Source organism: Pieris brassicae, chromosome 14 (genome assembly GCF_905147105.1).
Source record: "Pieris brassicae chromosome 14, ilPieBrab1.1, whole genome shotgun sequence".
NCBI lineage: Eukaryota > Metazoa > Arthropoda > Insecta > Lepidoptera > Pieridae > Pieris > Pieris brassicae.
In genome coordinates this window covers 905,876-931,997 of record NC_059678.1, presented here as the reverse complement: position 1 = coordinate 931,997, position 26,122 = coordinate 905,876, and positions in this window count along the sequence as shown.

The following is a 26,122-nucleotide window of genomic DNA, read 5'->3' as shown; positions in this document are numbered from 1 at the left end:
CTTTGGTTCCGTAAATGACCGTTGTTAATTGGTAATCTTTGATGATTCCTTTTGATCATCTGGATGAATCCAGATCTGTCTAAACATTTTCTCAATATCTGCTGTAAAGGCAAATTGATATTGTCTCCATCCAATAATCAAAGATTGCAAATCCTGCTGAAGGTTCGGACCGCATTTCATGACGTCATTCAAACTATTCCCCGATGTTGTTTTAGAAGATTAATCCATACAACAAGTGCTTCGTTTACAGTCCTTAATATTAGTATTAGTTGTGTATAAGTTTAAAAAAAATTAAGTTACAATTCTTGTTCAGTGGTCTAGTAAAAACTAGAAGAAGCCTCCTGCATATTTTTCCACTTCTCTTTGTCTTGAGCAACATCCAGTTTTTTCCCGCTAGTTCTATAATGTCATCGGTCCATCTTTTCTTTTGTTGTCCTATACATCTCTTTCCAGTAGGTCCAGTCCATTTTGTTATTTCTAGTGTCCATCTTTTACCTCGCGCTCTAGCAATATGACCTGCCCATTTCCATTTAAGCCTTAGAGCGTGTATAAGGTTTTGTTTTTTTACGAATGTCAACATTTCTTGTTTTGTTTATTCATCTTAACTTTAAGACTAATGACGTAGTAAATGACGTCATTTACTTCATTGGTATTTGTATATTCCATAGCGAAGATAATTCAAAACAATAAACTCCAATAACTCAAAACTTTATTCAAGTAATTTACGGACATGTCAACAGTACGAGCACTGGCAATAGGCCGCGCGGGCGGATTGTTAATTGGATTCGTGTGTATAATAACGTTTGTATTTTGTATCATTGTTCATGTAATTTGTGTAAAATAAATTATTTGACGTTCTTGGTGTTGCGAAATTTGGCTTATATTGAGGCGCCGTTCGCATCGATACGTCGTTCTCATATTTATGTTTTGGTTGGTTATTTTGTGGGATTCCAAATTTGAATTATATCCAAATTGGGGTGATGGAATACCAAACTTAAACTGTGGTTGTGAATTATTTCGTCTGTATTCTTGATTGTGGTTGTATACCGAATTTAAAGTTAATTGGAGGTTTATTTTCTACGTAAAATATTTCATATATGTTAATACATAATATACATAATATTTCGTGAATGCCCCAGATTCTCCTAACAGAGAAGAACACATGAAGATACATGCGAATTCGTTAATGTAGACCCATACAACATACCTGAAATCATCTCCACAAGCATATCAGCAAATTTATTCGAAAAATTCATTAAATATATAATTAATAAACTTAAACTTAAAAGCATTCAACAATATGTAACTTAACCCTGATCCGAAATGTACATTTAATTTTAAGAATAGCTTTAAGTTTGACTTTATATAATTCTAATTCTACTTCTAACTCTAATTTAATGTTAATGCGGAAAATAAAAACCGGACTCCCGTCTGTAGACTAATAAATATAAAATGTAAATATATATTAAAAAACATATGTTCTAATCAATATTGTATATAACTTTGTAAACACTATAATAATTATTAATTTTAGGACGCAGACTAGTGTAAATAGGAGGCTGGGAGAAAGAATGTATCAAATAGCATCAACCCCCAGCCCCCTAAAAACAAATTTATACGAATAAAAAACCCCATTGTTTCATTTAGAGATGAATGAAAGATAAGAAAGAATGTTTAGCTTAGTCATCGCCCCGGTGATAAAGTAGCCGGGGAATGTAGGCCTACTAGGAGAAAAAAAAAAAAGATGTTACAGCTACCATCTCACCCTCTTTGACATCGATTAACCCGACTATCACATGCTCCTTGCACCCGCAACTCCTCCTCATATCTACTAGATAGTTATCTAAAGTACACCAGCTTCCCTAACCCCCTGATATCTGCATTCACAATTAGTTTGTCCGTATAAACCTCGCTATAAAAAGTTAAATTTTATATTTTTACAACCCCTTACATCCGTAGAAACGGATATTTGCATAATATTATTTTGTCGTTCTGCCTTTGTCTAAAAAAAATCCATTTCTTACTCGGTGCAAATTAAAGTCATTACAATAAGCAAATATTTAGCCGTAAGTACAGAAAAAAAGGGATCTTATACATCCGCGTCGCCTTTTGTTATTGCACCTGAACCAACGTTTATTAAGGCGCATCCACTCATACCTGGCCGCCGGCCGAAATTGTGTCAAAAATTTACTCACAAAATTGAACCAACTTTCATCAATGGCAAACGATTCAAGATGAAATTCTGATGAAGGTCGAGTGCCTGGCGTCCGTCTTCGGTGGTATCTCTCCTACGGTCCCGAAGAACTTCACCAGTGTCTCAGAGCTAGAAAACTTTCTAAAAATTCACGTTCATATGAATATCTGCTCGGACCAGAGGCACCACACAACAGGGTGCCACGTCCCAAGCTTTCGCTGTCGACGTCATCCTCATCACCACAGACACAAAAACACTCGAACACAAAACAAATCACACACTTAACATAATAAAAGAATGGGGCGACGGAGTCAAACTCCAGTTCGGCCTCGACAAGACTCAAGCCATAGCCTTTAACAAACCGCCGCAAAGCTGCATAATTTTATTCAACAACACTCCACTAACATTTACACACAAAATTATATACCTGGGTATCATCTTAGACAATAAGTTAAGACATTGAACACATCGCTACAAAAGCGACACACATATTATTAAACTCACACTATTCACACGACCCACATGGGGACCACACACATAACCAACGAATTGAGAAAATATAATCCAGTAACTCTGGCGCACGTAAAAAAGATATATGGAGAATGATATTTTAAGCCGACACAGGATCTTATCAAGAATATGACTAGACTCAGATGTACTCAGAGCTATGCTAGTTCTATGGATGGTCCTAGCATAAAAGCTTCATCCTATAACAATCCGATGTCCCCCTCACCACTAACTCCGCATGGACTCCTCTTCGATAACTTCTTCAATTCAATGAGAGATTCCATCTCCCTCTTTCCACATTCTCCCACCCCCTCTGCCTCCTAATTACTTAGTCTGGCCATAAATACTGTTAAAATAGAAAATTAACAAAATATTACATTTGAATTAATTGAATCTGTCAATTTATATCATTGTTAATTATGTTTTCAAATTTTGGCGGCGATACATTGTACAATATTTTGCGATATTAAAATTGACTGTGGTGACCGAATCGCTGTAATTGCATTACACAAAGTAGGTTTGGAGCCAAATGCAATTTTTAAAACTCTCCATATGCTTGGTATTAGTAAAATGTTTGTGTACCGGGCTATTATTAGGTACATCCAGAACTCCTCTGTTATTGACAGAAAAATCTATCTCTAATTAACGGTATTTTAAATAAAATTATTGGACCAGCCGCTTGCCTTCTAAATAGTAATGGCATCCTAGAAAGCTGGGGTGGCATTCGGGAAGCGTTGATTAACAACTTTTCAGACCAGAGGGTTGAGACGGCCCTGTACAATGAGATTTCCTTACAAACTTATGGTAATAGGAATCAGGAATTTTATAATAAATTACAATCTTTATTCAGTACGATGATGACTTATATCACTTTACACCAAACCCTATCTACAACAATAGATGCCACCACACACACAATTACCACCATTTTAATTACATTATTTAACTTTTATGTATTCTTAAGCATTATCTAAGTTTGAAATAAAAAGTTTAGTTTGTTTTTATGTATAATTTCACTTACTTTTACATAATTATTCAAAACCTCGATGATTGCTTCACAAACCTCAGGAATAGTTTTTGTTATTGACTGTTTGGAAACTCTGAAAATTTACTTCAGACTAACGTAAGAATCTTCTCCAGCTGCTAAAAACCTCAATGTCCCAATACTTGTAGGAAGATTTAGTATTGCGCTCTAAGTTCGACATAAGTGAAGTTAAGTTATTTATATGTTTTAAATTTGGTTTCAGTACATTCTTTAATAATCCCTTTTTGTTTTTTTAAACACACTTTCATTTTTTTATGTTGCATTTCAGTCTACATACAACCTCAAAAATGATTGTTTCAGGCCCTATGATTATTATGATTTATCTGATGAAGAAGAGGTTTCAAACATAACAGAAAATAAAAATAAGACCATCGTTTAGATGACGTTTTTCTTGAAGAACATGATCGGAAAAAGAAAAAACTAAACTTTCTTCAACTGCTGGCCGTGCAGGGAAGGAGGGAAGCATTTCATATATATCAACAGACAAAGATGATGGAATGGACGATATACTTTAAAATGAATTATATAGTATATAAAAGTTGAAAGAAATCCTGGTCTGTGAGTGTCTGGTACATTGGAAAAATTCAGATCTTCGGGTTAAATATTACATGAAAAACGATGCCAACATTGATCTTCAGATAAAGTATAATGTATATAATATAACAAACGGGATATCCGAGAAAGATAGTGTAAAATATTACAGTTTTAAAAATGAGGTTCACTTAGTTTCATAATGCGATTGTACCGAGTTAATGATTGTCCTTTTTCATGAAGACCTTTGCGCATTATTTACCTTAATGTGTTACAAAAAATAGTTCCGAAACGAATATCTTAAGTGTTTCAAGTGTTTCTTTTATGAAATGGATCATAAATTTGAAGCGTATCCATTGTTAAAATTGAACTTTTCAGTGTTTGTGATGAAATAGAAAGAAATGATTTAAATCACTCATTTTATGATCAAAGCATGACAGTTATATGTGATGTATTCGATGGGAAACTGTGAGTATTTAGACATATTATTATTATTTTTTTAATTTCTCTATTCGCATTTCTAACAATTAAATAAAATAAATCGATAGGGTTAATCAAATATGGGTCGCGGAACTAAAAGGGAAGCAGATGTTGATATTAACTCTGCTGACATCAAAAGAATAAAATCTGGATCTAATATGGTTCTGTCACAGTCTTCACGAGAGCCATCAACATCGAATGAAGGTAATATTTCTAACACGAAATGTTGCTGTATTTGTAATACAAATGTTTCCAAAAAATAATTCACAAGTCATGTAAGGAGCAATGCACACAAAAATAATGTGGATAAAGAACAACATTCAATAAAACCCAATGTTAAAATAATTGTACTGCGTTCGATAAAAGAATTACCTTTAGAGTAACTTCGGAAAATCAAAATGATTTACAGTTCGAGACACCAGATTTAGTTCTTACGTCAGTCAAAGATACAATATTTACAATAATAAATAAATCTATAGAAGATCACACAATTTTATTTGATATGGTGACTTTATTTATTTATTTATTTACACTTCGTTACACTACAAAATAAAAATAAAAATTAACATAATTAAATCAAAAGGAGGGCAACTGGCGGCCTTATCGCTTACGAGCGATCTCTTCCAGGCAACCACTTTGTTCAGAAGACAAAAAAGATAAACAACACTTTTGATTTCTAATCAATGAATTTTATTGTTTGTATTGGCGATGATTAAAAACAACTCTCGCGTAATCTTTAATCAACTATATAAACTCATTCGAGAGAAAGGAAAGTGGGTGGAGTCTGAAAAAAAAATTACATTTGGATATGAATTTAAATCAATTTGACGCCTGTTTTAAGTCGGCACTATTATCTGCTTTATTTCCAATTCACAAAAATTCACCAAATACAATCTCAATCAACATTAAATTTCCAGTTATATTAAACGATATACACAACATTTAGAGTTACCCTGCAGTGGATTAAGGGACACAGTGGATCTATTGGCAATGATGCTGCCGACGAGCTTGCGAGGAGAGGTTCGGAAATGAGGCCTGCTGGCCCGTATCCGCTCCTTCCCTTGCCCTTCTCGCAGGTGCGAGCCTGGGTTCGCCAAAGATCAACCGGCAACTTACAAAACAACTTCTTACCTTAAATAGAATCAATCTAAAAACAATGATAGGGACAATTACAGGCCAGTGTCTCCTTAACAAACATCTTTTTGTCCCAGGCGCGACGTACAGCGCCCTGTGCAGAGGTATCAGTCAACCACGTAGTCCTGGTATGCAAGGCTGTGGCTAAACAACGTGCAGAAATCCTCGGAACAGTGAGGTCGCTCCGTGAAGCCTGCGAAGTGCCCAGGAGGCTTCTGTGCTTTTGGAAGGAGTTAGGCTGGCTTAGTTAGTTAGCCAGGACTTTACGCACAATCGACCGATTGAGTCTAACGCCCAAAATTAATAATGTATTCTCAATCTAAGTCTAAATCTAATCTTGGATTGATTCATATCTAAAGATCTATCTCCAATCTGCATGCCAATATAACACATTTGCTACCCGATTGTTAGATTGCACGTCATCTTTTGCGTGATCCTACCCTCTCGACCGCGTTTCGTTAAATGCAATATGTTTGTTCAAGCATACGAAAAGGTTGTTGTTTTTGCAATAAAAGAAAATAAGTACGACTATGTATCTATAGTAACAAATATTTTTGGTTATAGCTACTGATATAAACGTTAAAGGTCTCTATTTATATTATTAAATATGATAATTTATGTTTTTTGTGGTAATATGATTTTAGTAAGGAACGGAACTTTTCATTTTTGTGACAACTGACAAGTGTCAACACATGGCTTCATGAATCTTTGCGCCCGCTATTTTCTAAAATCTAAATGTAAGTGCGGTTTGCTTAAGTACAAATTAACATAATATTATAAATTATACAACTATAATCTCTGTCGTAATGCATGTTGAAACCGTAAGTATTTGGTTTATTTTATTTGCATGACGCTGATTTCCCGCCTTTGAGTGTTTTGTCATATTAATGTTATATAAATGTATTTTATTAGGTAAAAGGTCGACCTCTGTCTAAGGAGCAATGCAAGTTTTAACTTAACCTAATACAAGAAAGTAAAACAATTAATAAGAAAGCCACCAACGCCAATAGCTATAAATGAAAAAACGATGAGTGGATTTGCTTGGCGCAGCGACTAAACGCCACCGCTACCACTGGTCCCAGAATATTGCCGCAGCAACTTCGTCTAAAATGAAAGAATTTAAAGAAGAATGCTCGTAAGAGAAGTAGCAAAGGAAAAAAGAATGAAATATAGCAATAGCAGAATATTATATGCCTAAACAAAAATTAATAGACTAATTTAATAAATGTAAATTTTAAAAAGAAACATTTAATACTAAGAAATAAAGAACTTAGAACTAATGAAAAACTAGTCTTAGTTAGAAATGTTTTAATTAAAAAAAAGAAAAGTTAAGGAAGTAATTGGTTGTAGAGAATATTATTATTAATTAGCATAGTATTGTTTACTATTTTATAAGTTTTGGTTTACATATTAGTAATATATAAGAATGTAATGAAATAAATTTTATATTATGTTGTTTTTATTAATTTTTTAGTAATATTTCATTACATTACATGGTTATAATAAATAATAATTTAATTTTATAGGTAGATTAACTACATAACTTATTAAAATTTTAACTGAGTTTCTTCTCTTATTTTATATGTACAAAAGGACATTTAAATACAACATGTTTGTTTCTGCTAGAATTATATTAATTTTCCAAACATAATAATGAATAAGGCTTGTTCTTTCAGTTATGTCTTGATTTCCTTCATTAACTTCTTGACTTGAAATTGTACCAAGTGTTGGAACTAAAACTTCTGCCGGTATATCTACAAATTATAATCCTTACAAATATTTTGCATAACAGCTGTGGTAATAATAATAGCTTGAACTTTAGCTAGTGATAAATGCAATGTTAAAGCGACACATCCATACTCCAAATGTTCTGAAAAAGACAAATATTTTAACCTTACATCATGTTTCGTTTGGGTCACATATCTTGCAACTTTTTGACATAGTATAGTTATTAATACTCTAAATTATACTATATATTTACCTCTCTATAGTATTCCTATTCTTAATGTGTACTTCATCATATCTCTGGTCAGCCAGAGAAAAGGTGTTAATAAATATGATATATTTGAGTAAGCACTATTAACAACCATCCAGCGATTTCTCAGTAGACCTGTATGATATTAAGCTATAAACAAATATACCTATTAATTTAGTTGGCACATTAATCAAGTTCTACCTTCTTATCAATCAATTTGAATTAACTTGTAGAACTGAGTTTACAAAAGTTGTTGCATCATGAGCGGCACCAAGCCATGGGGCACAACATTAATAAATTTTATTTCTGCATCACACACAGCCTGTACATTTAAAGAGAAATATCCTTTTCAATTACGATATTATTCACCAATTACGTCACCTAAATGAAAATAATGCTGCTTATTATTATTACAACTTCATACTATAATGTACAATGTTAAATAATATATAAATTACTTACATGATGATTGAATTCGTAAATGAGTGCAATCAATGGCAGCAATTTCACGTAATTTTTCTGTACTCTGTTGGTGTATAAAAACATACCAATTGCAGATGATATACCACCAACAACTTCACTATCCCAATCGGGTAATTGCATTAAAACTTCCAAATCACTATCACGAGAACTGGAGCACGACGAAAATGAACACATTTTACTAATGAATATAAAGTTGGATGATCGTAATACCGATCCATAAGCCATAAACCTACAAATTTCTCCGATAGCTATCCGGAATTGAATTGGCCAATCTGAGCAACTGCCAAAATAGACATATAGGTTATTGGCATGTGTAAACACTAATTTTCATACAGAGGGCAATCTTCAATCTCTGATCGGTCCTCTGAAGGATTGGTTGAAAAAATAGATTGGTAACTCAATCTATGCTATGAATATTGCCATGCTTTTGTAGTAGAAATGGATTGAATTGTCGATCTAAGTAGGCTAAAATTGGATTTAGATTGAATATTAGTTTTGGCCGTAAGTGCACAAGTGGAGGAGTGGGCTCTTTACTCGGTAACAATAATGATATAATACCTATGATTTTAAGTGGAGATTTTAATGTCAATTTTGCATCAGAAAAATATTTGAAGCTACTTCAATTTTTAAAAGATAAATATAATTTATTCATGAAAACAGTCCTCAAACCTCAACAACAAGATACTACTATGCACTATTGGCTAAAATAAATTTTATAGCTGAAAAATTTGTCCTTTTTTGCCTTGACAATGCAATTTGTATATATTTTTATTTGTGGAGAACCAGCCCCAAAAAGCAGCAGTTAAAATCTCTTTATAATACCTATTTTTATTCAGATCCATGTGGAAATACAGAAAAATCTTCTCCAAATCGGGTACACACGAACTGAGTGTTCAGTTTGCGGAGCTTTAATCACTTTAATATTCACTCACTTTAATATTTCAAATCATCTATGTATTTAGTCAGGGACTATCTTATCAGCAAACGACGAAGGAGCTAGCCTGTGATGATGACGGCCTAATAGTTTCTGACAGAACTGGTTCAGTTACTTCCGGGAAACAATATCCATTTATGAACTAGAAAATCAAAGGGCCCAAGGGAAGATAGGAGGAGGACCTAATAAAGTTGTTCAAATAGATGAATCTAAATTTGGAAAATGGAAATTATCCGATCATATCGGCTCTAATTATCAATTTAAAAATGTTTTGACGGCGCAACGAGACATGTTACGACTAGTTTATTCACGCCTCCGACGGTGTACTGCCGCTCTCATTTGTTTGCAAGATAGGGTCTGTTATTCCTTCATTTTCTTTGATAGCGTTCAACTAAAAGGTTGTCTTTTATTTTTGTTTATTCCATATACGGAATATACAAAAAAATACGAATTTAAATATTGTTTGCAATCGGTTATCCCGATTTTCGATTAAACTGAATAACCCTGGTTTTATTTGATCCGGATAATCGGGATTCTACTGTATAACCGTAGGAGACACATTGAATGATATTGGGTGATTGGCAAGATTGAAGATGGCAATGACGATCTGCGGCTTGAGGTGTGTCTTGATAATAAAAGGTCTGCGGACATATTGGTGCCACTCATAAAAAAACATGTCCAGGAAGGCTCCATCACTCACATTGATTATTATATTTATAAAAGAGCTAATCATAGCGACCCAACTGAGAAATATATGGCACCAGATATGTGTCCCACACACGCAGCGCAATGAGAGCTAGTGGAGAGGATTAAAAAAACAAATTAGACAACACTAAAACAAGCATACTTTTACGGATTGGTTGTGCGAGTACGCAAGGAGACGAAAAATTTTGACAAACCATTTACACTCGGAAGTACACCAACGTACGGGTCACATCTTGAGTTACAAGTATCAGTACTCAACTCGTCGAACGTAAGTACGGAACTCAGTACGTCTTCGGTTTCTCGTGCAGTCTGGACGACTGCGACAAAGACACAGGAATACAGTTGTTTGCACGCAAAATCACCATGGAGTCAAACGGAGAATGACTTTGGCTTCGGCACAGCGTACAGTCTTGCCACGTGCCTCGCCACTGCTGCCAGTATTGACATCAGATAATATTTAATTACCGGACGATATATACATATACATGGCTCGGTTTTTCGACTTTGTTGATAATCGCAATTTTATTCAGTCGCTTTGGCCGGAGATGAACGTATCCGAGGGTATCGGATCAAAATTGTGGCAACTCACTACGCATCGCACTATAACTACATTTATAAATGGTAAACCATTGATCGTGGAATACAACTGCGATCCTTGGAGAAAAAAGACAGGGCGCGTTCCCGTAAACATCGACTCTTTGCTACCTGTATTTGGCCGAGTCCGCCTACCAAAAACATGTGCACGGAGCGTTGGTACTCCTCTTGTTCCTGTTATCTTAAAGCCCTACAATGCTGGAAAGTTTGCGAAGTCTTCCCTGGATACGTGTGAGTTTCAACATTTTCATCATTACTGCTGGCAACACGTAAGCCATTGGCTCATGTGTTTTTTTAATTCAGTGCTCATGCCTCCGGAAGATAATAGATTTTTCGACGAGCACACCACCAGAGGTTACTTGAAATTTCTGAACCAAGACAATTCATTTCCGAGACACTAACCACGAATAACGACTTGCTTGATTGAAGCAGCAGGCCATGCACCGATGTCCAAGTAACCCACGATTCAGTATAACATCAGATGCATGTTATGCCTATTCCCAATAAATTTATTTAGCATATTTTTTATTTTTTTTCCGTAAGCCAAACACTAGGAAATGACAGACGACGGTGTACGTAGGATAAAAAGTGAGGTAAGAGAACACCGGAAATGCAGGTCTAATGCGCTTCACAGAAACCTTGATAGATTCACAGGACTTTGTGTGTTTATTTTTGTCGAACCAAGTATACACATTTTGCTTTGCAAAGGCGACCGATTGACAAGTAAATTGAGAAAGAAAAGAAAAATGGAGCGGATGGAACTAATTTATCTAACTTTGGACATTATTCTGTACTTGAGCAAATTTCTAAACTTTGAAGACTTTGCATCTGGACCGATGGCAATGAAAGGGACATTGTTCAAGCAACACTATGGCGTCTCTCTACTCACGTCTTCGTCTTCTAGCGCTTAAATTAAGGACTCTGTGCTGTGGAAACATTGAGAGATCTCAAATTACTCCACAGTGAAACCACGGTGAGTTTTGACATTGAGTCATATTTACAAACTTACCACTAAACGAGATAGATATAATTGCAAAAAGACTTAGAGAACAGAACATGTCACCAGATTACGTAGATATTGTAAAACACTGTCTCACATCAGGATACTTAATGTGGAAAGATGAGTTCTATGTGCAGGTTGATGGAGTAGCCATGGATTCTCCGGTGTCACCTATTGTCGCTGACATCTTCATGAAGCACTTTGAGGAGAGAGCTCTGGCCAATGCCTCGACTCAACCTCGACTGTACAAGAGATGTCGATGAGACATTTGTAGTACTCCCGAATGACAAAATATCTGCATTTCTAGCACATTTAAATTCAATACACAACAACATCAAATTTACTGTTGAACAAGAGAACAACAACTGTCTGCCCTTTTTGGTTATTTTAATTACACGCAAAGTGGAACTTATTCAGGAAGATCTCGATAGGCTAGATGACTACTGCAAAATAAACAAATTATTCTTAAAATACAGTAAATGTCAGCATATCCTGTTTACAAGGAAAATACATAAAACCATCACGGCCAACTTCACCCTTGGAAACCATTCCCTTGAACGTGTGGGCTCTGTATGGGATCTTGGGGTCCTTCTAGACTCCAAATTATCCCTAGATAAACACATAGGCTTGATTATTAATAAAGCCTACCGTATGTTGGGTTTCAAAGACAAAACCACATATATTCACCTCTATAAGACGCTTGTGCAGTCTCAGTTGGAATACGCTTGTCCAAAAGAAACAGGCTGTAAAAAAGAAATTTTTACGTATTTTAAATTGTCGCATGATCGGTGGTAGGGCTAAATGCAACGAACTTTAAAAAAAATATAATTTACTTTCTTTGAGTAGGCGTAGTTTGATAGATTGTGTCACTATAAGAAAAATATGCGTACATGAACTAACTTGTTCAAATCTTCAACTCATAACATTCAATGTTCCTGCCAGACCTCTACGCTCGCACCGACAATGGGTTCCGCAAGCCTCTTCACAGGATGTGTTCTACTTTGGAATCTGCTACTAATATCGATCTTTTTTCGCACTCCTCTACTGCTTCATTTAAGAATAGGTTAAAAGAACTATTAAAGTCCTAAACCTTGTATCTTTCTTCTTTATTATGCCTAACCAGTATGTTTGTCTTTCTCCTGATTTATAAACTTTGTATTGTATTGTATGTATGTCTACTTAAATAACATTCTGCTGTCATATTTTGTTTTTTTTTTTGTTTATACTTTTAGAGATGTACCTGTTTTGTTTCCTTAATTAATAAATAAAAGCAGATAGCACACTAGGTCACACAATACACAAGAAGGCAACCCACACCCACCACCACCCTTCACAACTGCTTTCTGTCGGTAAATGTTTGTTCCAGAGAGCCAAAGCGCAATAAGTCCAGCAGACTCAAAGAGCACATTGCGGACATAAGACATAGACGACACACAAAATCAGCCGTCTGTAAACACACACTAGATAGGCCTAATCATTACATACGCTTTGACCAACCGAAAGTATTTGCGAAAGAAAAAAGATTCTTACCAAGATTTCAATAGAGAAGACGGCCTAAAATTATTAAACACCTGGGATCCAATAATATCCAAATTAAAACCCCAAGACAAGCAATCCGCGAAAACAGAGGACACCGTGAGTCATTTTTGCAAAAACCCGTCATCTTTTAGTCGATATCAACTTCGGGGCAATAAATACAGATAACACAACTTTCTCTGCAGCTGTGATACTTTTGAAATTCAACACCTTTTGTCTTCAGTCACCGTGACCACTCACGCTGAAAAGCACGCGAAACGTCGGAAAAAATTTAAAATTATGTAAATAATTATAAGTTTTTAACAATAATACATAGCTTCAATCCGTTCAAAAAGTGTTTTTCTGTGGATACTTTCAAACGGGCAAACGCACAACTTCGGAACACTTGCTCAAAACTGCTCTAGAAATTGACACAGGCATTTATGAAAGCAGCGACGATAAATAGCAACAGTACCAACGGCAATCAGCGTGTTCAAAGCAAACTGTTTCAAACATAAAGTTTAATATGTACAAATACTTGACAAATATATATATATATACAGTCTTTTGTTTAATTGTAGTATCGATGAAATACGATTATTTGTTATTTATAATTCCGGTGGGGCGGCCATCACATTCTAGTAAGACAGGAGGCGAAAGACGGGACTGCGGTGACAATAACATGGTCGCGTAAAGCTATATAAATATTTTACCGCTTGATTAATATGCAAAACTTGTTTGTTTGTTTGAGTGTAAACGGCTTATCAATGACCATTGAAAACTTGAAAGAGGGTATCGGGCATTATCCAATTCCGGGTCATAAGGCCGGTCAAGGTTTCGTCCCAGACATTATTCATTCTACAGTATTTTTCGTACAATATAGAATAAAATTTAGGATGAACATATATTATTCTAGGTGATTTTCAGAGACAAGGCAGACGAGTTCCCGCGTCTAATAGCAAATTTATGAATCGGTAATGGCGGGTTTTGTAAGTTTTCTTTTCTTTGTTAACATGGCACAGTCTCGCCGCAGAGTATTAAAAAGATGATTGTAGCAGAGATCAGTGGGAATGACATCATGGCTCGCAACCTCTTTTGCTGCACCGTACATACGTCACGGACATGTTCCAGTGTTTACATTTGTTGATAGTGATCGGGTATAAAATAAGACACTTATTGAGTAAATTGTAAGTGGTGGTTGCGCGAGCACGCGCATTTGGCACGACAACTTGCAAACAAGTCGGCCCAAGCACAATGAATAATTACCGTAAGTGGAAAATATCGCGGGGTGGAGGCGAACGACTGCCACGCGTATATGGAATTTATACCTTCACACAACGCTCATGACGTCAGAGACCGCGTTGCCGTCGGGTATATTTTCAAATCCAGTAAACAAAAATCATTTCAATAAAGCGTACCTTTACCTAGCTTTTGTGACGTCACTGGCGCGTGTTGATATCGGGTATACATTCAGATTTAGTATACGCCCCGGTAAGCATTTTAAAACATACCCGACCGCAACGAAGCAATCGTTCGGTACTCTTTTGGCACGTTACTATTTCAATCGTTCTATCCTTTTCGCCCTATTTGCTGACGCAATATTTTGTTTGTTGCATCATTTTGTGACCACGTGCGAGTCAGTACTGTTTAAATTGTGATCGAAGATTGTGATTTCAAGTATTTTTAATTTAAAAAATGGTCAGAAGTGCATAGTACGTTGCGAAGATTATTATAAAGTGATAACTATATAGTTTGTGATCCTTTTAGCGTAAAAAGTAGGTACGAATAATGATAGATAAAGCCAGTTTAAAGGGTTTTATAACCGAACATTGTGGACTTATTGAGAATCTGGATTTTGAATCGGAGGAAAAGTACTCCATGCAATTTAGACTGAAGACTGATCAAAATGAAGAACAAGAACGATATGTTAAGTTTATCGACAAATTTGTTCAAAAAATATCAAATTTTACGAACACTAACTGGATAGTTCGAAAGTCATATCCTTCATTGAAGCGCTTCTTGTATCGAAAAACCTATACATGTCAACATTCATCGTTCAATAAAAAATCTGAGAAGTCGTCTCGTAGACAAAACTGTAAGGCTAAAATAGACTTTGTTATCAAAAAAGTTAACAAGGACACTATTCGAAACTACAAACTGTTGTCGGAAGGGTATAATGTGTTAGTGACCATAGTTTTTGAACACTCTCATCGCGTCTACGTTGCCGAAGCCTTGAATTTACTAAAATGCAGCCAACAAACCGAAGAAACTTTTAAGAAATATTTTGATAGTGGAATGACACCTTGCGCAGCAATAAATTACAACGAATTGAACATACTGGACTCGTTTCAAGATACTGATCTAAATGGAATAGAGATGTTATCGAATTCTCAAATAAATCCCTCCGAAAATCATGTGTACTACATGTACAATAAATGGCGTACTGAAAAGTATGGTCACCGTTATGAATGCAATCTCCCCGAAATCATACAAGGGAAAATTGAGAGTTTAAATAATAAAGGTTACTCGATACTGTTGAAAGAAAATCCCAGGATTATCGTGATAATTACTCCTATTATGAAACGAGTCTTTCTGTCTACTGCATATGAGAATATGATTTTTGTAGACACAACATCATCGTGTGACCAGACTAGTTCTGCGATTACTCTAGTTTTTCCATCTCACAAAATCGGTGGTCTTCCATTGGCATGTGCTATACACACTGAGCAAAATGAGTCCAATTACACGCTGGTTTTTGCCGCTATTAAAGAAGCTGTAGAAAAGAACGAGGTGGGTAAAAAATTTGAGCCTGGTATTGTTATGACGGACGATTCTACTGCCGAACGAAATGCTTTGAGAACAATTTGTCCAAATGCTCGATTACTATTATGCGCATTCCATGTTTGCCAAGCCTTTTGGCGTTGGCTTTGCGTTGCAGATCACAAGGTTGACATAATGAAAAGACAGTCAATCATGACACGATTTCGAAATATTCTTTTTGTAACTGATCCATGACGAATTGATAGGTGATGATTATGTTAAGACGATGCCAGCTCTGTTAAATCATCTGAGTAACTTATGGAAACGCCGGCTTGAATGGTGTGTCTCTGATAGGTTGGATTTACTTACGCGAGGAAACAACACTAACAACATTACAGAAGCATCTATACGCATTCTTAAAGACGTGATACTCCAGAACTGTAAAGCATTTAATGCTTGCGCATTAGTATAATTCATTACGTCCATTTTTGAAAATTATTTTCTGCGGCGCATCGTTTCTTACGCTAACACGCGAAAAACCAAGGATTCCATATATGCAATTTTAATGAAGACTGCTCGAAATATTAAAAATATATCTAAAGTCAACGATAATGAGTACAGTGTGGAATCCGAGACAAGCCCAAATACTTTTTACACTGTGAGAGCCGATTTAGCCGTTTGCGACTGTGACGCTGGAAAATGTGGAAGATTCTGCAAGCACCTGTGTAGCATTGAACAAAACTTTGGAGTTATATTTCCCAATTCTCCTCGGCTGTCTATTCAAGATAGAATGTCACTAGCAAGAATCGCGACGGGGAATGAAATAAATGAAAATTTCTACATGAATATGGTAGATTTGGATCAAACACCAAACAATGATTTGGACTCGATAGGACCGCACTGCTCTTCCTCTGATACACAAGAGCCGATACCGAATGTGGACAATTCTTCGTCTTACAATCAACAGGTTGCTGTAGAATTTCCGCACCAATATAAAAATGCACTTGCAGAGTTTAAGACTGAAGTACAACGCTTCACAAATTTATTTGAATCAAACCCCACTGTCCACAATCTAAGAGCACTAGGAAAATTCACAAATATGATTAAAAAAATCAATACATCAGAACAAGGACAAAACTTCATTTTACGTCAAATAATAACAAGGCGTGTACCAAGGAAAATTAATGTTCAAAGCACAGCACTGAGTAGACGTAAAGACAGAGGAATAGGAAAGACCAAGTCTAGGATTCAAGCTGGGCGGCCGTCTAACACAGAACGCAGAACTAAACGAAAACATAACTTAGGACAGAATGTTAAAATGAATGTCCATAATGCGCGCTAAATTCTTTTTTTAATTTTATGATTATTTTTATAGTAATTAATAAACATTTATTTCCAGTTTTGTTCTCGTATAATTTACCTCAATTCCTAGCCTATAAAATAAATGTCCCTTTATCTAATACCTACCCCAAACGAACGTTGCGGTCGGGTATATTTTGAAATCCTTAACATGACGGTAAATATTTTTAAACTATACCCAAAACGAATGTTGCAGTCGGGTATATTTTAAAATCTTCAACACGGCCTTACATATGTTTATGGTATACTCGAACTCAACACTATAGAGCGTTGTGTGAAGGTATAAATTCCATATACGCGACTGCCACCGGTGTTGACGTCTGAGAAAATTTTTCTACCGGACGATACGATACTTCACCTGTCCGAGTATCTGTCTTTTGCCGATTTCCGAAATTTCGTCAGCTCGCTGTGGCCTCGAGAGGACGAATGTCCCCGCGTCGTCCGAACGTAATTGTGGCAAAAATCTACTCACAAAATTGAAACAACTTTTATCAATGGCAAACGAATCAAGATTGAATACAACTTGAAGAAGAAGAAGACGTCAAGAAGTCTTAGAATGTTTAAGTAAAGATAAATATGCTTTTATTATACCTAATGAAGAATTATATCAGAAAGTAACAGAAGTTTATAGAAAATATTTTGATCACAGTAAATTTAAGCTAGTTACTAGCTAGTATACAAGAAATTTAATTGAAATAGATAATAGGGAGGAACAATTAATATTGATTAAAGAATATCACTTGTTTGAAAATAGGCATGCTGGTATAGAAAGTGTGTATAAACAACTACGAGATAAGTATTATTGGGAAAATATGTGTAAACAAATAAATAAATTTATTTTAAATTGTGAAACATGTAAAAAAGAAAAATATAACAGACATCCTAATGTGTCTTTATCTTTAGATACCGAGACTCCATATGAGCCTATGGATATATGGTACATTGATTTCATGTCTTTAGAAGGGCAATGGTACCTGTACCTCACCGTAATAGATAAATTTTCAAAGTACGCTATTATTAAGCCTTCTGAAAAGAGTAGAGTTTACGATACGATAGCCGAAATTTTTGCATTAATAAAATAATTCATGATGGTGAACAATCATTTTGTAGTATTATTATACAAGAACTTTTTAAAACATATAACATTATAGATCACACTACCACAGCTCAACATCATAAATCCAACTCGGATGTAGAGAGACTACATAATACGATACAAGAATTATATCGATTACAAAGGGAATCAGATCTTGATAAAAACCAAAAAAAATATTTAATAACGCACTCTTATCTTACACAGTGCATAGTTCCATAAATATGACGCCATTTGAAGTTCATTTTGGAAGAAAGGCAAAATTACGTAGTTTCGATAATCTCAAAGTGATTATACAGAATTATACAACTCAACAGCGAGATTTTTCAAAGAATTTAACTAAAAATGCCCATGAGTTGACCATGTCCATGACAACAAGGAAAAAAGGTTAAAAATGAAAAAATAAATAAAAAAATCAAAAACCGTAGCTTATTTAAAAAATAGTATGGCAGATCGACATTAAACTAAACCTAGATTTTTAGGTCCGTTTACTATAGTTAATATAGAACCTCACAATAAGTATAAATTAAATAATGGTCGATCATATCATGTCGAAGAACTAAATATTGTTCCAGACTCATCTTCTTCGTCACAGCATTCAAGTTTAGAAAGTTAAATCCTTCGGAAAATGTAATTTTAATAGAATCCAAACCAACTCGATTACTAGAAGGACGGTGGGCAATTATTCATAAATTAGATATTAAACCTATAAGATGTAACTTGGACAGTATTGAAAATTCTATGAAAAATACTCTCACTAGATTTAAATCTGAGGAAGTTAAACATATATATCAAAGGATTAACATTATTTTAGAACATGTCAAAGAAATTTGTAAACATTTAAATATACAAAGTAATAATCGTGTTAAGCGAGGGTTAATTAATGGATTGGGATCTGTAATCAAATCTATTACAGGTAATCTAGATCAAAATGATTTAGATAATATTCAAAAAGATTTAGAAACATTACGAGTAGCATACAATAAGCAAATATCTGTAACTGATGATACGCTAGAAGAGTATAATAAACAAATTGCTAATATTACCTTGATTCAACAGCAAATTAATCAACAATTTCAAGGAGTATTTAATTCAAAAATACAACAAAAAGTAGCAATTTCTTTATTATTACAGGCTCAAACTTTACAAGATGTATCCGAGAGACTTAGTACTGCGATTACGTTTGCAGAACATAATATGTTTCATTATAGCATTTTACAATCTCATATTTTACAAGATACTATAAAGAATATACCAAAAGAAGTAATGTTGTCTAACAATATAAATGATATAGAATCTTTCATTACAGTAAATAGTCGAATTTTATAGATTTTGCTATTAATATACCGTTAGTTAAAGTTCAAATTTATAAGTCGAGAAAAATTGTACCTATTATCCAAAATTATCGTTCCTGTACCTATCCTATAATGCAAAAGGTTACTTTAGCATATAATGAAGAAGAAATCTACGAAGTAGAAGACTGTCGTAATTTGGATTTTCTAATATGCAAAGGAAGTCTAATAAAGATGAACACCTGTGAATCGGAAATATTAAACAAGAAGGAAAGTGACAAGTGTCAAGCTGTTCCAATAAGATGTCCAGTTCAGGAAGTATTTCAGATTTCACCAAAAGCTATCTACATGTTTTTTTAATAAAACCACAGAAGTAAGTGCAAATTGTAATAATTACCAAGAAACTATATGGACAAGAGGATCGGACATTTTATATGGAGAAAATTGTGAACTAAATGTCTCTGGTATTAAAATGTTCAAGACTACAGAATCAAAGGATAAAATAATAATTGTAAATATTGATACTCCAATTATAGAAACTGCATCAGAAATAGACATTACGTATGACGCTACAAAGATAAAATCTAAATTGAAACAATTAAGAACCATAGATTCTTTCAGTGAACACAGACAACCCGAAATAATTCAATATAGTTGGATTAGTATTATAACGATAATAATTGCTGTTATAATTTTTGTTAAAATTCTCAGATCCAAGGTTTGGAAACCCAGGACTTATTCTTGAGAATCCTGATACCTCTCATAAAGATAAACAACTTCGAGTAATGACACCTTGAAATGCAACAATAAGTCATTAAGTATAATGGAACATCAGCACATTCTGTAAATGACACCAGTGACCACCGGCATCTTCCCCCGCAGACGTCGCATCTTCAGTATATAAGCAGGAGACTCGCGACAGAGATTCATTCACGTACGGTCTTCTGCCTTTACAGTGCACTCGAGCCTCTCTAAGTACTGTATTGCCGTAGTTTTTATTATTAAAAACTCAAGCAATCGCCGCTGAGGATCCGCCTTGCACCAACTTACGCCGACGCCGAAGCAGAGAAAGCGCTGCGCCTAGTCCGGCCTCCCACCAGCGGGTCTCACCGGAGGATGCGCATGTGCGGACCGAGCTGAGGTGTTCAGGCTGTGCCTGGCAGACTCCGGCTCCAGCTATGGAGCGAAAACCGCGTCGCGATGCGTCCGGCCCGCGTGCCAACGTACGCTCCCGCTCTCGCGGTCGAGCCGCGTTACCGCCGCCGCCGTCGTCGTCGTCGCCGCAAACAAGTTCGTCGCGTAACCGGTCTTTGAGTGGTAAAACCGGGCGAAAAATTGTTTTTAGTAAACAGCTCTCGTCGCGGTATACTGCCGTTCGACACCCTGTCGAACCGGCCCCCCACAACCCCGCCCCCGCAGTGTTTACTACTACGGACTTTTCAGACAATTCCACACCAATTCACGCAGACCCCGAGGTCACTGGTGACCTCACAATCAAAAACCGTAGCTTATTTAAAAAATAGTATGGCAGATCGACATTAAACTAAACCTAGATTTTTAGGTCCGTTTACTATAGTTAATATAGAACCTCACAATAAGTATAAATTAAATAATGGTCGATCATATCATGTCGAAGAACTAAATATTGTTCCAGACTCATCTTCTTCGTCACAGCATTCAAGTTTAGAAAGTTAAATCCTTCGGAAAATGTAATTTTAATAGAATCCAAACCAACTCGATTACTAGAAGGACGGTGGGCAATTATTCATAAATTAGATATTAAACCTATAAGATGTAACTTGGACAGTATTGAAAATTCTATGAAAAATACTCTCACTAGATTTAAATCTGAGGAAGTTAAACATATATATCAAAGGATTAACATTATTTTAGAACATGTCAAAGAAATTTGTAAACATTTAAATATACAAAGTAATAATCGTGTTAAGCGAGGGTTAATTAATGGATTGGGATCTGTAATCAAATCTATTACAGGTAATCTAGATCAAAATGATTTAGATAATATTCAAAAAGATTTAGAAACATTACGAGTAGCATACAATAAGCAAATATCTGTAACTGATGATACGCTAGAAGAGTATAATAAACAAATTGCTAATATTACCTTGATTCAACAGCAAATTAATCAACAATTTCAAGGAGTATTTAATTCAAAAATACAACAAAAAGTAGCAATTTCTTTATTATTACAGGCTCAAACTTTACAAGATGTATCCGAGAGACTTAGTACTGCGATTACGTTTGCAGAACATAATATGTTTCATTATAGCATTTTACAATCTCATATTTTACAAGATACTATAAAGAATATACCAAAAGAAGTAATGTTGTCTAACAATATAAATGATATAGAATCTTTCATTACAGTAAATAGTCGAATTTTATAGATTTTGCTATTAATATACCGTTAGTTAAAGTTCAAATTTATAAGTCGAGAAAAATTGTGCCTATTATCCAAAATTATCGTTCCTGTACCTATCCTATAATGCAAAAGGTTACTTTAGCATATAATGAAGAAGAAATCTACGAAGTAGAAGACTGTCGTAATTTGGATTTTCTAATATGCAAAGGAAGTCTAATAAAGATGAACACCTGTGAATCGGAAATATTAAACAAGAAGGAAAGTGACAAGTGTCAAGCTGTTCCAATAAGATGTCCAGTTCAGGAAGTATTTCAGATTTCACCAAAAGCTATCTACATGTTTTTTTAATAAAACCACAGAAGTAAGTGCAAATTGTAATAATTACCAAGAAACTATATGGACAAGAGGATCGGACATTTTATATGGAGAAAATTGTGAACTAAATGTCTCTGGTATTAAAATGTTCAAGACTACAGAATCAAAGGATAAAATAATAATTGTAAATATTGATACTCCAATTATAGAAACTGCATCAGAAATAGACATTACGTATGACGCTACAAAGATAAAATCTAAATTGAAACAATTAAGAACCATAGATTCTTTCAGTGAACACAGACAACCCGAAATAATTCAATATAGTTGGATTAGTATTATAACGATAATAATTGCTGTTATAATTTTTGTTAAAATTCTCAGATCCAAGGTTTGGAAACCCAGGACTTATTCTTGAGAATCCTGATACCTCTCATAAAGATAAACAACTTCGAGTAATGACACCTTGAAATGCAACAATAAGTCATTAAGTATAATGGAACATCAGCACATTCTGTAAATGACACCAGTGACCACCGGCATCTTCCCCCGCAGACGTCGCATCTTCAGTATATAAGCAGGAGACTCGCGACAGAGATTCATTCACGTACGGTCTTCTGCCTTTACAGTGCACTCGAGCCTCTCTAAGTACTGTATTGCCGTAGTTTTTATTATTAAAAACTCAAGCAATCGCCGCTGAGGATCCGCCTTGCACCAACTTACGCCGACGCCGAAGCAGAGAAAGCGCTGCGCCTAGTCCGGCCTCCCACCAGCGGGTCTCACCGGAGGATGCGCATGTGCGGACCGAGCTGAGGTGTTCAGGCTGTGCCTGGCAGACTCCGGCTCCAGCTATGGAGCGAAAACCGCGTCGCGATGCGTCCGGCCCGCGTGCCAACGTACGCTCCCGCTCTCGCGGTCGAGCCGCGTTACCGCCGCCGCCGTCGTCGTCGTCGCCGCAAACAAGTTCGTCGCGTAACCGGTCTTTGAGTGGTAAAACCGGGCGAAAAATTGTTTTTAGTAAACAGCTCTCGTCGCGGTATACTGCCGTTCGACACCCTGTCGAACCGGCCCCCCACAACCCCGCCCCCGCAGTGTTTACTACTACGGACTTTTCAGACAATTCCACACCAATTCACGCAGACCCCGAGGTCACTGGTGACTCGCGCCCGGCTGGCGCTCGAGCCCCCCTCGCGGTACATAGTGAAAGTGGCAGTGAAAGTGCAGTTTTTATCGAACAAAGTGGTGGTGAACAGTCGCAGCTCTCGTCGCGGTATACGGACGACGAGAGTACCTATGCGACTACCCCGCACCGACCTCACCCCTCGACATCGATGGCGCCACCGGACTTAGCTACGCACCGAATAGCAACTGTAAGTACCGGTGTTGATATTCATCGTGCCGAGGGCGATAGCCACGCTCATGGGCACGACCCCGAAGAGCTGTTGGCCTATTTAGAAGGCGACCTGCGGCCATCGCAGCCCGTCTCACCTCGCGCCGGCTATGAGTTGGATGCGCTTTTTGTTGCGCAAACAATCATAGGCCGGTTCGCTACAGACGGGCTCGCACGCGCTATGTGCGAGTACCTAGCGCAGACCCGCAGGCGCCTTCTAAGTGAAGGCCTAATGACTTCGCCACTCTCGAGTGACGAACATGACGCGCTTGCCGAGGCAAGACGCGTACAATTACGCCGCCCGCCGCCGCGCGACTCCGATGAGGACGCCGCCGGGTCGGCACCCAAGCGTGTCTGTGCGCAGACCACGCCACCTGGTGTCAAGTTCATGACACCAATTACACAAGTGCAACCGGCGCCGCTCTCGCAGCGAGACCCGCGCCGCCGGCGCCTAACGGACATGCACACGGACACGGCGCCTACCGCGGCGCCCCCCGCACCCCCCGCGCCCCGCGCGGCCCTTGCGACGGCTCTTCCGACGCCGCAAGATGCGGCGAATATTAATATAATTAATAACACCGATAACGCAGCGGCCTCTTACGCCGCAACGACCGCCTCGCCGGCAGTAGCCCGCCGGCCCCCCCTTGCACCCCTACCCCCCGCGCCTCCAAAGCCCAAGTATCCGCCGTTTGTCATCGAGTCTCTCCCTGACTGGACAACGCACGTCAGGGAGATGAAGCGGCGGCTTGGGCGCACAATCAATGCGCGCGCATTCGGGCAGGGGTTAAAAATCTTACCCCAAGATGAGGAGGAGTACCGTTTGGTGCAGCGGTACCTAGGGGAGTTAGAGAGTAGCGGCGTCAAAGTCGTCTACTTCTCATACTCCCTACCAGCAGAGCGGCAGCTGAAGGTGGCGCTACGAGGCATTCCGGCGGACACGGAGCCCGAGGCCATCTTGTCGGAGCTGCGCGACTTAGGGTTTGAGCCGGAGCACGCTCAGCCTATACGTGCCAGAAGGGGCAGACCGGGCTGCATTTTTCTCATCATTCTGCGCCGCACCCCCGACCTCACCCCCGCTCAACAAAAAGGAGGGGGCCGCCGCCGTTATGCTAGACCACGTACACCGACGACGTTCCGTGCCCCGAGGGGTGCACACTCGCCCTCTACGCCGACGACACGGCGTACGTGGCGTCATCGCTGAGGGCCTCGCACGCTGCCCAAAAACTCCAACGCACTCTGGACCTCCTGCCAGAGTGGCTGGACAAGTGGAGACTCGCCGCCAACCCGGACAAGACTCAGGCCATTGTCTTCGGCCGGGGTAGGTTGCCACCACCCCTACGCTTCCTGGATCGAGACGTGCCGTGGAAGACGCCGGTCACCTATCTAGGGGTCACCATAGACCGGGGTCTGCCCATGACGCCCCACATCTCCAGGGCTGTAGGGAGAGCCAAGTGGGCGGCGCATACGCTTCGCCCACTGATCACAGGCAACCTACCTCTCCGCACCAAGCTCGCGCTACATAAATTGTATGTGCGCCCTCACCTCACGTACGCGGCACCGGCGTGGTTCTCCTATGCCAAGGAGACCAACCGCCGAAGACTGCGCACCGTACAAAACACCGTCTTACGGTGCGCTGTACATGCACCACGCTACGTGAGGAACGCCACCATAGCGCGAGACTTGCGGATGGAGTCGATCGACGAGTTCGTCGCACGGCTCGCGATGAGGATGTTTGATCGAGCAGACGCCTCTCAACATCCTCACCTCCATAACATCGCGCCGTGGCACTCCAGGCCGCCCGACCAATACAAGTACCCGCGTGAGCTCTTCTCCGCGGGTTCCGACGACACCAGGGCAGCAAACGCGGCTTCGACCGCTGGTCGCCTCACTGGGCCTCCCCCGGGTCAACCGGGGGTCCCACCCGGCGGTGCTTGACCGCGAGCCGCGCAAGCTGCCCGATACCACCACTCATACACGACCCCATCGGCTGCGCGCAGCGGGTAGAGACTGAGTCTCCCCGCGCGCCTGCAGCCCAGTACCAAGGGCTATTTGCCCGCCCCCGTACCGCCCTGTATCAGCAGGGCGCGAACATATACACCACTTGAAGGGGGCATACGCCCCGAACAAGACAAAACACCCCCCTCGCGAGGGAGGGTGCAACAATAACTACGAGAGAGATTCATTCACGTCACTACATACACTACAGCATTAAGTTCTAGTTAATTTTAAATACTTTTGTATAATTTATAAATAAAGTGTAATTTTTAAATAAAGTTTTTTTTAAATATCTCACAAGCTGAGATATTTTGACTCGCGTACAGCGAGGATACGGCTGATAGTTGGCTACATTCTTTGGATGAGATAGTTTATTTTCGTGGGACGAGTATGCGTGTTCGTGGTTCGCTACTCTGCAGGTTGGCTGGCGTAGCAAAG